The following is a 17,009-nucleotide window of genomic DNA, read 5'->3' as shown; positions in this document are numbered from 1 at the left end:
CACTACTTTTGCCCTGGGTCCTGGTGCATGCAAGACCTTGTGTGCACCCTCCAAGAGTGGAGTCTCTGTTTCCCCAAGTCCTGTGGAGCTCCTGCAATCAAGCTCCTCTGGCCTTCAAAGCCAAATGCTCTGGGGGCTCCTCCTCCCAATGCTGGACCCCTAGGCTGGGTTGCCTGGTATGGGGCTCAGAGCTCTCACTCCTGTGGGAGAACTTCTGGGATATAATTATTCTCCAGTTTGTGGATTGCCCATCCAGGTGGTATGGAATTTGACTGTATTGTGATTGCACCCATCCTACTGTCTCATTGTGGTTTCTTCTTTATGTCTTTGGATGTAAAATATCTTCTTTTGGTAGGTTCTCATCTTTTTTATCGATGGTTGTTCAGCAGTTAGTTGTGATTTTGGTGCGCTCATGAGAGGAGGTGAGGTCAAGGTCTTTCTACTCTGCCATCTTGTCTCCTCATCCAATCCCTACTGGGGTTTTTGCTGAAGATATATAACTTTTTCATGGAGCTATAGTCAAAAACAGATACTCATTCTGTACCTCTCTAATTTATTATCTTTTATAAGTTGCAAATGACATACTACATTGAAGTTGTTCCATTTGTATTTATAGTTTAGGATAAATTCATTTATATAAAACAGCATATTTTCTAATCAGAATGAAAACAGAACATAATTTTACTGTGAGGTTAAATATAACAGTACAAAAATTATATTGATACTTTACATAATAATGCTAGCTACCATTTACTGACACTTACAAACTCCAGTCACTATGCTACATGCAACATGGTTTTAATCCTCTCAGAAACCCTGCATTATCGTCTATGCCATCTTACAGATTAAGAAAGGGAAACAGTATGAGATTAATTTGCCTGTTGAAGAGCACTCAGGTTGTAAATAGCCGATCCTATCACCAGAGAAGCCAAAGCTCAGGCTTTTTCCAGTACAACCTACAGATTTATACCATGAAAGATTTGTCTTCGTGTACTCTACTCCATAACTTATCACACACATAATTCCACCAAAATTGTTCTCACCACAATCACCAATGACCTTCATGTTAAGTACAACAGACACATAATAGACGCTTTAATCTGTTTGTTTGTTTACCTTTCTATACTATTTAACATTGTTGATCATTGTCTCCTCAAATTATTATTTTTTTATCTTAGCTTTTACAACATCACTGGTAGTTCCTTCTTAGTGGTGCTTAAGGCTTTGCTTTTTCTGCCCTCAAGCCTTGTTATATGATGGCCCTTGCTAGACTAAAATCTCATATTTGTAATCTGAAATCTGAAAACTTGTATATATGTACACACACACACACACACACACACCACATATACATATATATCACCAGTCCACACCAAACTTCTTAGCTCCAAACACGTATATGTATGTACATCAAATAACTACTACTGGACGTCTACAACAGAATGATTCAGAGACACATCAAAATGTGTCCAAAATTGAAATCTTTAGTTTCCTCCAATTGTTCTACTATATTGACTTTGCTGATGAATACCAACACCCAGGTTGCCAAAACTAGAAATCTTAGAATCAACATTTACACAATCCTCCTGCCTACCTCCCACAATCACTAACAAATCATAAAAATGTACAGATTTTTTTCCTCCTAAATATCTCTGGAACAAACTCATTTTTCATTGCCATCATGCTAAACTAGACTACCACCTTCTCTTGCCTAGATTTACTGGCTGAGCAACTAGTCAAATCTTTCTAAAATGCAGATGACATCTTGTCACCAATCCTATTTTAATCCTTCAAATGTTTCCAATTGCTATCAGAATAGAGAGCAAACTCTGAATTTGAACGTCCTGTAAGATCTGGTCTTTGCCTCACGGGCTTTACCTCCAGCGATTCTAGTTCTTCTTTCTCTTCCACTCTATTCTCTACCTCTATTTTCAATCTTGTAATTCTGTGGCTGAGCCATATACTCACTCCTCTAAGATTCCCTACCTGCTTGAAACACTCTCCACCCTCATTTCTTTCTACTGCTGAGTCTTCCCTAACTTGTAGACTATGTCATATCCCCTGTCTATGGCTCAAAGGGTTCAAGAGAACTTTCTTATAATACCCTAATTATAAATACCTGAAGAGATCAAATGTCTAACAGTTTAACTTACCAAAGAAAGACAAAATGATGAAATCAAATATTAAAATCAGACAACCTTGAATACAATATTTTGATTAAGAAACTTGTTTTAGTTTAAAAACAACTATTTAAAACTAAAACTTAGACTGCTCTAAGGGCTGAAATGTTTTTTGAGGTTATCTAGTCCATCTTCTCAATGAAGGAAATATCAATGAAAAGTACATGACTTGCTATTAAAAACTATTAATATTAGTTATTTTACATCTTAGGCTTTATTTATACAAACCTTACCACTTTGACAAAACCAGGGAAAAAATGGGATTAGGAAGGTCAGATTTTCTCACTCAAGCATTTTAACCTTCTTGACAAATCAAATCAAGCATGAGCCAAAGCAATATACAGACACAATTTAGTCAATGAGTTCATTTTTATACTTTATCTAACTAAGTAGGGTAAAATGAACAAATATCTTGTCATATGGGAGTTCCAAGTTGTCACTTCTAAGAGTGGGAGATGAGCAGCTCGTGGTGCTGCCAAAAAAGGGGGAGTTAAGCATCAGCCAGGAGTCTAGGCGATCAGGTTATTCAAAGGTATTGCACTCTCCCCAGTAAAGAGAACTACCGAAGCTGCCCTAATCCTTCAGGGGGACTCTCGTCACTCTACTGCACACTTCCTCAACTAGGACGGTGGTTAAGATGCACTACTTCCCACCCTACTACTGCCCTAGTCTACTGTTTGCCAGCCCTGGAACCTTAAACAAGTTTCTTAATCATTTACAAATCATAAAAAAAACATTTAGCACAATGCTTAGGACATAGTGAGCACTATGTAAATGCTATTTGTAGAGGAGGAAAAGGGTAGATTTTCCTCTACCCTCCCAGACTCTCAACTAAGACTTCCTGTAACAAAAGACAGATTAACAAGAGAATGGCATACAAATGTATTTAATATAAATTTTGTGTGACACAGCAGCCGTCATAAAGAAATAAAGACACCCAAAGAAATTATTAAACCTGAATTTTTTTTACGCTAGGTTTGAAGAAGAGTTACAAGTCTTGGAAAGGTATGACAGGACCAAGAGTATGAGCTAAGTATAGTAAACTAGGGGAAACTTAGCAAGATCATTCAGATTCCTCTGTGTCCCTGTGTTTTCAGAGCTAAGGATGTTCCTTTCCTTCTAGGATAGAGAGGGCACCTCTCACATGAGGATTTTGTGACCTGCTTCAGGAGAAGGTCAGAAAGTCCTTCCTTCACATGCTGTTTCTCAAATTCCCTCAGGTTGAAATATTCAGTATGTCAAGGTACCATATTTTGACGTAGTGTGTCCTAAACCCTGTCATATTCTTGTTATCTCTCCTTCAAAAAATCATTTTTGGTTTGGACCACAGGTATAAGACAACAGGTTAAGAAAAGAGCTCATGTGCCATGAAGATCCTAATAAAGAGAGACAAGGATTGGGGCGGGGGAAGGGCACGACTATTTTCACTTTATTTGATTATTTTAGCACTAGTGAGAGTTGGAATTTGAATTATCTGGATATTTATCCTCTTCCTCGTTTTATATCTGCAGTGAGCCTATTTATATTTTCTACTAAACTTTCCAAAGTGGAGAAGCAGAGGCCCTTCCTTTATAACAGCTTCCATACTAAGAGGCATTTATTCACATTCAAAAACCCACAAGAATGTGGCCCCCTTTTAAAGAGGAAAAGGTCACCAGAGGGCACTTTGATTCTGGGCAAAGGGCTACCCCAGAACAATCCCTGAACAACAGCTTCTAAAAGAACAATAATCCTCTGAGAATTCCAGCACTTTGTATTCTCTAGTTCCCTTGCCTAACTTTGAAAGAAGGTCATGATCTCATAGAGGAAGCATCTCAAGTATGTTTACAGCATTTTTATGCAAAAAACAAATATGCACATCTCAATCACGGTAATGTAGGAGGTCTTGTTAACTTTGGATCTCTCCATCAGTAACTTCTAAAGTCTCTCACTTTCCTAAGGTATTCAAATTACTGGCTGTCCATTTCCCTCTCCAACCCAATCTCCATACTTTCAACATCCACACTGATACAGCTCTAATACAACAGCCTTGTTCTTTCTTGACCAATGAACCATTTGCCACTGCAGATTTTCACCATCTGTAATGTTTCTCCCTCCAGTTTCACCACTGCCCTTCTTCACCTCCACTGTCTACACCATCTTTAGCTTTCTGTTTTTCACACCCCCTCACTGCCAACAAACCTGCCCACTGTGACACTTGCCTATTCTGAGCCTGTTAGATTATTCCTGGTTTTGCTTGCCTCCACCTCCTGCTTAAACCACTGGTTAAACCATTTCAGCATTAATACTCTAAAACATATTAGATTGGCCAAAAAGTTCGTTCACTCGAACTTTTTGGCCAGCTCACTATTTCACTCCTGCTTTTGGCAATTCTCAGCTTTGGGTAATTCCTACAACCTTTAGAGCAAGAGGACAAAGACTCAGATATACCTCCTTACTTTGATACAGCAAAAAACAATGTGCATAATGGTAAATCAGCAAAAAAAGCTAGAACTCAACATGGTGGCAAGAACTACCATGAACATGGCGGCAGAAAATAAATTGCTTACGGTTCCAGTGAACTAGAGCCTTATAACACTAGTTCTGACTTCAAAGATTATTATACGTCTGCATTGTTTTTTACTTCTGTGAATGCATCTGCACTACACAATTTTCTTAATTTTACTCCCATCAGCTTTATCTTTTGTATTTAAATAACTACGTTAGTTTTATCATGACTCCAAGCTTGAAACTACTCAGACAAGGCAATGAGAGTACTTCAATGTTTCCTAAGGTATATTTAACGTTCCCAGTACAATAAAGACACCAAACAGCCAAATAAACAGTGATGTGATTTTATGGATTAGATTTTGAATTTGTATTTCAAGTTATTTTATTTTTATTGAATAATGTATTCTGAGATATATGTAGAATATATTCATCCCCAAATAACTTTAGTTAAGATGATTAATACAATCACTGTATTAAAAACATAAAATTTGGTGAATTGAGTAATAAAATATTTATATAGAGTAATAGCACTAATCATATCCAAAGTTTACAAAACCCAAGTGGTCTATAAATTTTCTTTAATTATCTAAATTGTTATTTCTAAAATGTTTATTTCAAATTAAGATACCACTTAATAACTGTTCTAAGTAAGATACTTTCTCATTTAAGTAACTGAAAGGTCTAGTTCAAACTGGTTTGAAAAATAAATAAATTCATTCTCTTACACAACAGTAAATCCAGAAATATGGTAGGTTGATTCAGGGACCCAACAATGCCATCAAGCGTCCAGGTTCTTTACATTTTTTTCTTTCATCACTGACGCATTTGTTTTGCCCTCGAGCTAGATATCTTCATGGACAAAAGATGACCCCCTATTGCAATTACAAGCATCTATTCCAGACAGGACAAATATCAAGAGCTGACATATGTATGCCTTCTCATCCAATGTCCCCTTCCCAAGTGTAAAGAAAGTTTTTCTACCCCCCCTCCCTCCAGTTCTGTCATTTCATATCATTGACTCTGACTGGGACAAGGAACGAGTGCCCCCTCCATAACCAATCACTGACAAGGGGAATAGAAATGCCGTGACTATTAGCTCAGCCTAATCCAAATTCCACTTTTATTAGAAATGAACTGCCTTCCCCTTGAGGCAGGAGATAGACGGGCCCCAGGCCAAGCAGCTGGAGTTAGTTCCCGCTAGACAGATACTCCAAGATGAAGATAGGAGAGGCTGAGCCCTGCCCAGATAAAAGATAAGAGACCACATACTCCTCATTCTCTAAGTCAAGGAGACCTTCCCAATTAAAAAGCTCCTTGGAGGTCAAAAGAGGAGTGATGTCAAGCTACCCACAGGCCTCTTTGCTGGAATCCATCTTGACTAAGAGATACATGTGCACACATGGGAGGATCCTGAGATGTACCAAACACGGACTCAGAACCAGGCAAATCAAAATGACTGGCCAAAGGAAACCTGGAAGGAATGCCACATATAAGTGATTTAAACTACCACAAGGGCGACTCTCTCTGAGTCCGCCCGTGTGTCTATCCACACGTACCGTACCCTTTTTCCTCCTAAAAAACACTTTACTTGTTTCCTTACTTTCTGTCTCTGTGGGAATTCTTTTCTGCAAAGCCAAAGGGCCAGGGCCTTGTCACTGACCAGTGGTCTAGTCGCTAGGGTTCAGCGCTCTCACTGCCACGGCCGGACCTCAATCTCTGGCCGGGAACTGAAACCCTGCTTCAAGCTGCTGCAGGCCGAGGCCAGCCGAGATCACCCTGAGTTATGTGGGGAGTAGCGAACATCTGAATAACACAAGAGTTCCATGAGCAAACAGGAATAAGGAAATTATTTGAATAAGCAACCAATAGCAAGGACTGTGATGTGACTCTTAGAAGTGAAAATACGCTCTTATGAATCGACGTGCACGAAATGGAGAGGAGAATTAACTTCAGGTGGAACATCACACCTGGCTTAAGCTATTCCGTGTCATTTGGAGGGAACATGGAGATCCAACAGGGAAGGGATGCAACGAAATGCCAATGATGGTTGATGCTTGCCATGAGAGAAGACAAAAAGTGGTGCCAAAAACAAGAAACAAACTGAAAGATAATCGTCACTCATTGTGATCTTGAAGCTACCGTCAATTTTCAAGTACAAAATCATTACCTTGTACCCATCGTTGGAATGTTAAGGTGGTCCAGACCTACTAAAATTGGACTGACTTATGAATGTGAAGCTCTATATAGTATTATCTCAAATTAATAACTTTAAAGAAACTGCTTTTGTCATATATTTCAAAAATAAAATTGAGTCATCAGTTTCAATTAGATCATGTATCAGTAAAACAGGAAACTAATTTTTAAATGGAGGTGGTATCTTTACAGAATTGTCAAGCCAGGCAAAAAGAAGAAAGGGAATATAAGGCAATAAATTACATCATCTATGTTTTAATTATATATCCCTTCATAACACCATAATTTGCTATACTTTTATGTATTCTGTATTCTTATTTTCCAAAATTCTTGGCACACATTAAATTTTTCATCTATAATGATCATGACCAATAACACATCATATAACCAAATATATAACCTTAAGTAACTCAGTGATGCATAGAAAAAAAATCAAGTTTCCATATGTACATAAATTATTTATTTTTTCCCTAGTATTCACAGGAAATTGTTAATAGTGGCATGGTTATTTGTTACTAAACAGGAGACACAAAAACCTGTTTAACATATCTATTCTCTCTTGCAAAACATATCTACTCTCCCCTGCAGCTTAAAGTGAAGCTGAGAAGACAAAACATTCATATATGAAAAATAAACCAGTACGACAAGACAAAATTCCCGGCCAAATCCTTCCAAAAATAGTTAATGCTATAATGTGAAAAAGTTAAATCTATTTTTTTAATATACAGATTCTGAAATAAAATTAAATGCTTCTTTGTTGAGCTGTTACTAAGTGAGATAACCAAAAACTGCATACACACTTCTTGAATAAAGCAAATTATCTGCAAAATAAGTATTATTTATTGGCAATTTACTTCCAAAAACAATATGGGACATCTCTGCATAACTACATGCTATCAGATAAAACTGAGTTAAATAACTTCAATTTCTTTTATCCTCATTAAATGACAGTGCAACCCACTGGCACTCCTAAAGAAATCAGTATAGATTTCCAGGGGTTCTTAACCTTTTTTGTGCCATGAATCCATTTGGCAGGCTAATGAAGTCTACAGACCCCTTTTCAAAAACTCTTTTTAAATGCATAAAACAGAATATAAATTATGTAAAAGAAACAGATTTAAAGTACAATCATTAAATTATATTAAAAACAATTTGAGATATAGCTACATGTCTATAGATATATCCACATATAAAAAATAATACCTAGAAGCAGGTGTAATTATTATTGTAATTTTAAACTGGTGGTAAACATAAAAATATTTCAAAATATGTGCAGAGTAATGAGACATGACAATAAATATGTGCAACTTCTAGAAAGTTATAGGTACTTAAGATCATTTGTGTGTGTGTTTCCCTGCCTTCAAAACTGAAAAACATACTAAATTTAAGTGAGGTGTTCAAGAGTAATAATGTTATTGTTTTATATCCAAGTTCATGGACACCCCCCCCCAACGAGTATGAAATGGAGCGCACATTCAACTCCTTGTGACTCCAATTACATGTTAGTTAGACCTGGAGAAATTAAAAAAGAAATAAAAAGAAGATAGCAGTTTTTTAAAATAATTAATCCAGTTAAAGTTCTTAAACTCCCATATGCAATTACTAATGATTATGGTCATCAACATGAAGATAGAAAGGAGAAACATCTCCAAAGTTCCGAAATTCAGTTTGCTCTGTTAAACCATTCACAGGGTTCCATGCCTCTTTGCCTTTACCCCTCACTGTCTTGAACTGCTCTCCTTCACTGCTTGCTAACTCATCTTCATCCTTTGCCTAGGAGTCACCTCCACACTTTCTTTCCAGACACTGCTTCCCCTCGTGCTGATGAATAACCTCTACCCCTACTCCTTCAATATTCTCTCCACTGTAGCACAGAATTATATGGAAATAACAAGTTCTATTTAAGTCTATTTAAGGTAATTGGAGATAGGTCTCTGTCACCCACTACTAAAAGAACATAACTGCCAAAAAAAAAAAAAAAACAGTGTTCAATAAATATTAAATTCCATTGGATAATATAAAAATCCCTTATTTGTCAACTCATACTTTAAACCTAGTTACATTTTTCAGAATGAGAAAGGGGGGTGGGGGAAGATTGCAAATTTTTATGAAGACTTAAGAGAAAGTCCGTATATCTCATCGAATTAGAAAGTCCCAAAGAAAGATTTATTACAACATTGTTTTTTAAAGCCTCATCTGCACTACTCTAGGAAATTTCATTTTTCCAAATTAATCATAAATTTCCTAGTCTACCTAATTTAAGCAATTAAGCCTATAATAAATTCACATGTTATAAATTTAGTAGCAGTTCTTCCTTTAAAAAGAATTAAAGACAATGTGGGCAATATAATAAATCTTACTTGTTTGCCATAAAGAATTTTAAAGGCTTTTCTCCTAGATATCCAGAGTCACAATGATATAAAACAGAAACAATAATTCACAAAATTTCAAAACAATACCTATTCTTATTATAAAGCATTGTTACTTTATAGATCTGAAATTTCAATAGACTTTTGCCATTTCAGATGGCATTTAGATAATTTCAAATACAATTCACTTACTCAAATATTTCTCTTTAACAATTCTCTCAAACTGTATTTTGCTAAACTATACTGCATAAGTAGCTTCTTAATAATTATACTGAATTACTATATGCAGCATAGAGATAAATTGCTTTGGAATTAACTCAAACAATTGTTCTTTACAGTAAGCCAAATTTCTCTATATTTATGTGTACTACCAGCAAAAATCGACATTTAAGGACATTTTTACGATTATAATAGTGCACATCCTCAAGGAGGTAGTAAGAAAGTTTTACCATCAGCCAAAGTTCCATATTTTTTATGGAGTTCTTCAAAGGCAGACAAAAATTAAATAGATTATGAGAATAACATGCACATTGACCTGTAAAAACACTCTACAAAGTACTCTGTCTTCTTTAAGTAAAACTCCTATCAGTACTTACCAAACTATGTTTTAACTCACCCAAGTGGAAATCTGGGTAAATTAACCTATTTGCTGTTAAAATTTTACTGGCACTCTTGATGGTTGTAAACAGCTATAAGAGAAATCAAGAAGCTAAAATCAAGTGCATTCTCTTATATCAACTGTTAATTACCCCAAACTGGAGATCTGCTGCCACAGCACAGATGGTTCTGTTTGCTTTTTAGCCAAAATGCTGCCTAAAATCACTATTACAAACTAAGTGAGAAGTAGAGCTTAGTTATCATTTGATGAAATATTACATAACTATTTTAAAAGATTATACATCCAATCCTTAATGATTCCTTTAGTAGGTTACTTGTGCTCTTCTATTACTTATTTCCTTCTACCAAACCTCTCAACCAGCTGTGTTTTGGCCATTTGAATGGCTATCATCACTTCTACAAGAGAGTGGATTAAAGACTGAGCCCAAATCATTCAATCTGCTCTTGGTTAACAGCTCTGTCAAAGTTTATGTTCCCTGAAATTCTTGGACGACTTGTGGTTAAAGTATCAGGGAACAGATCAACTATAACATCTGATAATCATAAGAAAAAGCTATACAATACCAGGAGAACACTACATTTACACACAATTCTCACTTCACAGAACCTTATAAACTTAGCAATAGTAGCCACCTTCCAAGGAGTGAATTTACCTTCTGACAGTAGTTAACTGCACATTTGCCTGTGTTCTACTTAAGAAAGGCAGAAAAGGCTTCCATGATTATGTCACCATCAGAGCCATTAACCAAGAACGATGATACCAGATAGTTTACACTATTTTTCTCATCCTTTACAGGTATAAATAAAAGCATGAAAACTCCTTTAAAATTTGGAAAAAAAAAAAAAAAAAAAGTCAAGAATCTCTAGCAAGAGTTATCTGGAAAAGATTTTAAACTAATGGTTAAAATTAGCTCAGAAATATCAATTAATTGAAGTTGCTTTTTCCTACGAAAAATATACCTAGCAGAAATAGAGAAACATCAAAGAATACATATGTCATAATTCTCTGTACATATATATACATACATATACATATAAACATATATATGGGGGAGGGATTAGCTATCCAAGGATTGGAAGTTTCTAACATATATTCTGAATCTCCTCTTCAGAAGGCATGTGATGAAGATTATATGTAGGTATATTTATATAATGTTAATAGCAAGAAACAAACATGAAATAAAGAGGGCTATTACTATCTAGATATTGTTTAGTAGGTGCACCCTGAAAAATATATACAGTGTTATTTAAAACTCTTTTAAAAAGTCATATTGGGACTTCCCTGGTGGCGCAGTGGTTAAGAATCCTCCTGCCAATGCAGAGGACATGGTTCGATCCCTGGTCCGGGAAGATCCCACATGCCGCGGAGCAACTAAGCCCGTGCGCCACAACTACTCAGCCTGCGCTCTAGGGTCCGCGAGACACAACTACTGAGCCCTCGTGCCACGACTACTGAAGCCTGCACACCTAGAGCCTGTGCTCTGCAACAAGAGAAGCCACTGCAATGAGAAGCCTGCGCACCGCAACGAAGAGTAGCCCCCGCTCGCCACAACTAGAGAAAGCCCGCGCACAGCAACGAAGACCCAACGTGTTCAAAAAAAAAAAAAAAGTCATATTAATCTTTGCAATCACAATTGTTACATAAATTAACTCACTTATTCATATTATGTGAGCAAATTACAGCAGTCTTTCCAAAACTATCCTTAAGTATACAATAGTGAATGATGAAACTAATTCCAAATTTACTATAATTATACCATTCCAGTGGTAAACAGAAAATTTGTACTTATTCTCCTGCTCAGTATTTGACTCAATTAACTGTTTTCTGATGAAAAATAATCATGCACTATAAGTATCATTAGAGTGGCTGAAAACATTTTCTTAGCATAAAACAAATACAAAACTAGCAAATAACAGAGCCTAAAAAGAGTATAAGAACTGTTTTCTAAGCCTAACTCTGCAACAGTGACTTTAGTGATTGTCTTTAAAAATAAAGGGCTGATTTCAATTTCATATCCTCACTGGAAGCAAAGCAATTTCTCTGCTCAAAGTTTATACTATTTTTCCTCTTCAATTTGAATATATTTAAGCTCCCATAGGAACAAGTTTAACTTTCCTGATCTCTAAATGCATTAAGACAAACACTATTAGATCCACCAGCCTCTAACATGTTTAGGGACCAGGGCTCATGGCAGTCATGCAGTTGGGTCCTGTAACTACTTTTGAATTCATTATTATATTCGAATAAAATAACTTTTTTTGTTCTTTAGAGGTTTTACAAAACAATCACAGTTTTTCAGAATGAACCACAAAGTACTCTGCTAAGTAAAATTTAAATTATCTAATATTCAGCAATGGAGAGTAAGATTTTAAAAATGTTAAGTTTAAAATCAAAAGCAAAACTGGTTATTTTACAATAAAATTACCCTATTACATCCTTGAACATTCACTCGTTCTTTGATTATTCAAAAAAAGTGCCTGTCGTGTTAAGATGACCATAAATTCAACTGCAATCTTCCTTATACTCCCACTTTTTATAGATTCACTATTAATGATAAGGTAAAGTCTAAAAATAAAAGCTATGATTAAGTATTTTACCAAAAGATCTTATCCTTTAATTTATCCGTATTTATTCTGTTTTCTTCCTCTAATACACTAACCTGTTCACCAGAAAAATAGTTAAGTTACACATCCAAGAGTATGATACAGTACATTGAACTATAAAAATAGGTAGTTTATTTTACTAATTGATATGTCAAACTAAAAAATTAAATATTTCACAATTATCATGCATGTATCAATAGTCAAAAAGTTCATACATTATGGATAGCAATATAGATAATAAATTATATGTTGGTAAAACATTTAAGAAGTAAAATAACCCGCACAAATCACAGTGCTGAAAAGTTCAGGGCTGGGATTTAAAATCCAAGCTTGATGTTTCCTCGGACATAAAAAGTATGCAACAAATATTGGTTGAGTCAATTAATGAATGGCTCCTAAATCTACCCTCTAAACTTTTAAGGAAACTGTTGTGGCCATTGGGAAAAGAAAGTTTGTTTGTACATCATAAATGTATTTCAGTCTCTCAAGTGTTATTTCCGAGAAGGGAGCCAAATTCTGCAAATATATTTGGTAACTTCTCATAAAGGCAAAATTGAGCTGGTCTTAAAAAAATAATTGGTCCTTGAGTATAAATATAAACCAAAATAAAAAAGTCAATGAATTTGCTGATTGTTCTTTTCTGTTTGAGAGAATGACTCAGCTTTAGTCATAAGAAAATCTCACCCAATATTCTCCAAAAATAAAATTTATGATTAAACTAAAGCTATGATTAAAATGCACAGTAGTAATTTTTATAAATTAAATAGATATGTCACTATTACATGTGTATTTTAGGTATAAATATTTCAATTTACCCTATAAATCTCAATTGAATCAACCCAGACAGAAGCCCTATGACCTTTATATCTAAAAACCTATTAACATAATTTCATCTCTTTAAAGCTCACTGTAAGCTTGTAATTATGCAAAGGAAATTTCTTTATTTTGCAAGTGGAAAAACTGAAATCATAGACAGGGAAAGCACATTGCCAAGGGTGATTCATAAAGTCAATCTCAGAGAATAGGCTGATATTCACAATCCCAAACTCACCAATCCAGAGGAAATACCATATTAGCGTTTTTTACTATTCAACCCCCAAACCCACAACAGTAGACCAACCTTCCTAAAAAAAAAAAAAGAAAAGAGGAAACATGAACAATTTTAACCCGTAAAAGAAGGGTCCTAACTGCAGATAAGACTCTCAGTTCCTGGCTAGTCCAGAACTTGGAAGCAGCAGGGCCTTAACGTATTGGGCCAACGTGTGAAATACTGAGATCACACCAACTTCTACTCCTTCAGATGAAAGAGCAAGTTCTATTATCGGGATCACTTTTGACAAACACAGGGAAGACATTTGGACACATTTTCCACTTTAATTTCATGACCCAGTTTTGTGCCATTTGAGAATACCTAATTGAATTATTCGATTTAGGTGGAAAATCACCTGCTCAAAACCCAAGTCTTCAGTTCTTACTGGCTGTGAAAACAAAGAAGGTCAAGGTCAAGGGCTTGAAGTTGCAGCAAGCCTAGTCCAAGTTGAGGAGACAAATAGCAACAAAGTGTGGGTATTTGCAAAGTATGATCGCACAAAAAGCACCAGGCCCCCAGCTATTCCACTGCAACACTGATAGGGAAGGGTCAGACATCCCTCCTAGACTGCTTCTTTCACTCTCCTCTGTCACATCCCACTGCACTCTATGCTTAGCTTATTTTTTTGCCAAGAATACTGATCTTAGTCACCTAAAAATTCTCACTGCAAAAGAAACCCCTTGTTTAAACCCAAGTACAACCAACAGCTCCTTTCCAATTATCCCCAGCAACTTCCCCAGTCCCTTTCATGCCTGGCTACTGAGCTCAGTCTAGTTTGGCTGCCGGCCAGGTTCCTCTCTTCTTTCCTTGTCAGTGGTAAAAACTTGGAAAACACTCCTGGACAGCTCAAGGAGACCTTTTAATTATGCAGTGGGGCAGTACCTTAGTCTGTCTGCTGTTTCCAGCAAGGCTTGTAGTCACCAGCGACTGCACTCTCCCAATTGGTGGGTTTTCTAGCAAGGTTACTTGTTTATGTGGGGGAAGGAGGGAAAGACTGCCAGAAAAAGGGGCGATTTGCAAATCTGAAAAATGCCCGACTCCTCTCAGAGTTTCCTACCTCCTCACATTCACTCTGTCTCATTACTGCCCTCCTTTACCACCTTATCACCCACTTGGCATCAAAGACACAAAATCATCAGTGTCCGGGTCTCCTTGTAGTCCTAGAAATTAACAAGGGGAGTCACGACTCGCACACTCTCCAAAAACTTTTATTCTCAAGTGCTTATGCAAGATTTAAAAAAAAAAAAAAAGTAGGTCCCAAAATAAACTTATTAAATTCTTCCTAATTGCGTTATACTTTGTCAAACTTGCAGACTGAAATAGTGCATGTAAATGCCTGATTGCCAGTGGAAATAAGGCGAGCTCAGTCGGGAAAACTGCTAGGACCCAGGAAGGGATACCTTGACCGACAACCGCACTTACTCGGGGTTTGCCCAAGGTACTAAGTGCACACGCCAAGCCCAACACCAGCTACGTCTTCCTTACTCTACCCTGGCAAGCTTGTTCCAGCTGCAGCGCCCAGCTTCCTGTTCAAGTTCCATTCAACATCGTAAACACATTCCAAGAAAACCAGCCTGCCCAGAGTTCCCTCCCGCACACACGGAACTCGGAGCGGCGGCCCCAGGAGCCACAGGGAAGAACCGATCGCGCTGGGTTCTGATCCGTGCAGTGAATCAGCCCCCCGGGGTGGTGGACCTGGGCGAGCGAGCTCAACGGCGGGACCGAGAGCCCAGGGTCTCAGCAGCCCGCAGCGCCGTGCGCCTCCCTTAAGGTAGCGCCCGCCAGAAGGAACTACTCGACCCACCCAGCCAGAGGGTAACCATGTGGGCGCCGCCCCTGAGTTTGGGCCCTCCCAGCCCTGGGTTTTAAAGAATCCACGGCCCGGCCTCGGAGCTTCGCGCCTCCCCGCCCCCCATGCCCACACTCTCTCCCGGAGCCAACAAAAGGGAGGTTACGCTGGAAGAAGTTTCGCTCCTGGGTAGCCTCGCTGTGACCCGGAGATGACTTGCCTGCTCAGTCCCGTCTGGTCCGCACACCCTCAGCCGTCCTGATCCACCCGCGCCCCACCGCCCCCTCCAGCTCCTAACCACCGGCCCCGGCCCCCCGGACCAAAGTTACCACAAAGGGCTCCAGGAGTCCGGAGACCGCTGCGTCCCCGACCTCGGGAGGCTCTCCGTCATCCCTGCAGCACTGCCACGGCAGTAGTCAACAGGTCTCAGCCTCCTTTCTTGCTGGACGACTTCCTGAGCCTTTCAGTGTCTTAGTTTTTGCAACCTGCCCAGCGGCGGGTAGTGGCGGCGAGCAGCCCCACGCCCTCCTTCCCCGGCACCCGGCCGGGGCTGACCACCGCCCGCCGCCTCTCAGGATGTCCGTTTAAAAGAGACTGCACGCTACCTGGCGGGACGCTGGGTTTGCAGCCAGGGAAGCCCCCAGATGAACCGCGGTCTCTCCGTACCTTAGTGACTGATGCAGTCGGGTCAGGCTCCGGGCAGGGGCATGGAGAGCCGCCGCGTCCTCGGAACCTGGAGATCTCCGCTCCGGCGCAGCCGGGGCGCCGTTTCCGTAGCCGAGAGGGAAAGTTTCTCTACGTCAACAGCGAGCTGGACTCGGGACCCTCCGGCTCCGGTCCCCTCCCTCTACGCGCTCTCGGCCCCCTCCCTCCTCTTCCTAATCGGCTGAAGCCAAAACTGGCGCTAGCTGGCGGCTGGGGCTCGAGGCTCGGGACTCCGGGTCGCTGCCGGCTGGGAACGCGGGGCTCCCCCTCTCGGCCAGAAGGAAACTCTCCCAGACTCGGCTGGCGCACTTAGGGCGATCTCCTTGGACACTTCCAAACGGGACGCCTGGGTTCCAGCTCGCTGACTTTCTTCGGTCTCTGATGCTCGTCTCCTGTGGGCCCGCTGGGCTATATGGCGTCGGCACGCAGGACCCAGGGGGAGAGTGGAATGTGAGAGAAACTCGACCGGAGAAGACGAGGCCTTACCTTACCCGGTTCTTAGCCGGCACGGGAGACAAAACGCCGTTCTCCCCACCCCCACTCCTCGTCCCCCGCCGCGTTTCCTTTTGAACCTCCTTCCTGAAGCACCGGATCGGGACACTTCGCCTTCCCTTGTCTCTCTGTGTTTCCGCACACAATTTCAAAGCACTTCTGCTGCTTAACAAGAAAAAAAACAAAACAAAAGTGTTCAAGGAAGCACACACACGAGTAGCACATACCTTCTTTACAGCCTTTATTAAGAAAGCATTGACACAGTTTTTGCTGTGGCTCTGACCGCACCTCTACACTTTTTAAATTATTTTTTCTCAGTTTTTTAAAACTGACTGAATCTCTGCACTTTGTTATGCCTTACAAGAAAAAAAAAAAAAGGAAAGGAAAGAAAACAGAAAACTGCCTCCACCACCAGATCATGCTCATTTGCTCCATTCAGATATTAACCTCAGAATTCAGGACATCTACGTGGGGTTCGA

At 39.1% G+C, this 17,009-nt stretch overlaps 1 protein-coding gene across 12 annotated transcripts in view; it reads right to left on the bottom strand.

Moving 5' to 3' along the window:
• The window catches only part of GULP1 (GULP PTB domain containing engulfment adaptor 1), a 259,120-nt gene extending 242,492 nt beyond the window's left edge, over positions 1-16,628 (bottom strand). For 8 of the 12 annotated variants that reach the window (XM_057551829.1, XM_057551827.1, XM_007196141.3 and 5 more), the window contains exon 1: positions 16,000-16,518. The gene's annotated coding sequence lies outside the window, so the exon portion shown is untranslated. The other 4 variants (XM_057551831.1, XM_057551832.1, XM_057551830.1 and 1 more) reach the window with 4 other exon arrangements.
• Positions 16,629-17,009: the final 381 nt, after the last annotated feature.

The sequence above is a fragment of the Balaenoptera acutorostrata genome, chromosome 8 (genome assembly GCF_949987535.1).
Source record: "Balaenoptera acutorostrata chromosome 8, mBalAcu1.1, whole genome shotgun sequence".
Lineage (NCBI taxonomy): Eukaryota > Metazoa > Chordata > Mammalia > Artiodactyla > Balaenopteridae > Balaenoptera > Balaenoptera acutorostrata.
Note: the sequence above shows the minus strand (reverse complement) of the source record. Positions and strands in the feature narration are given on the sequence as shown.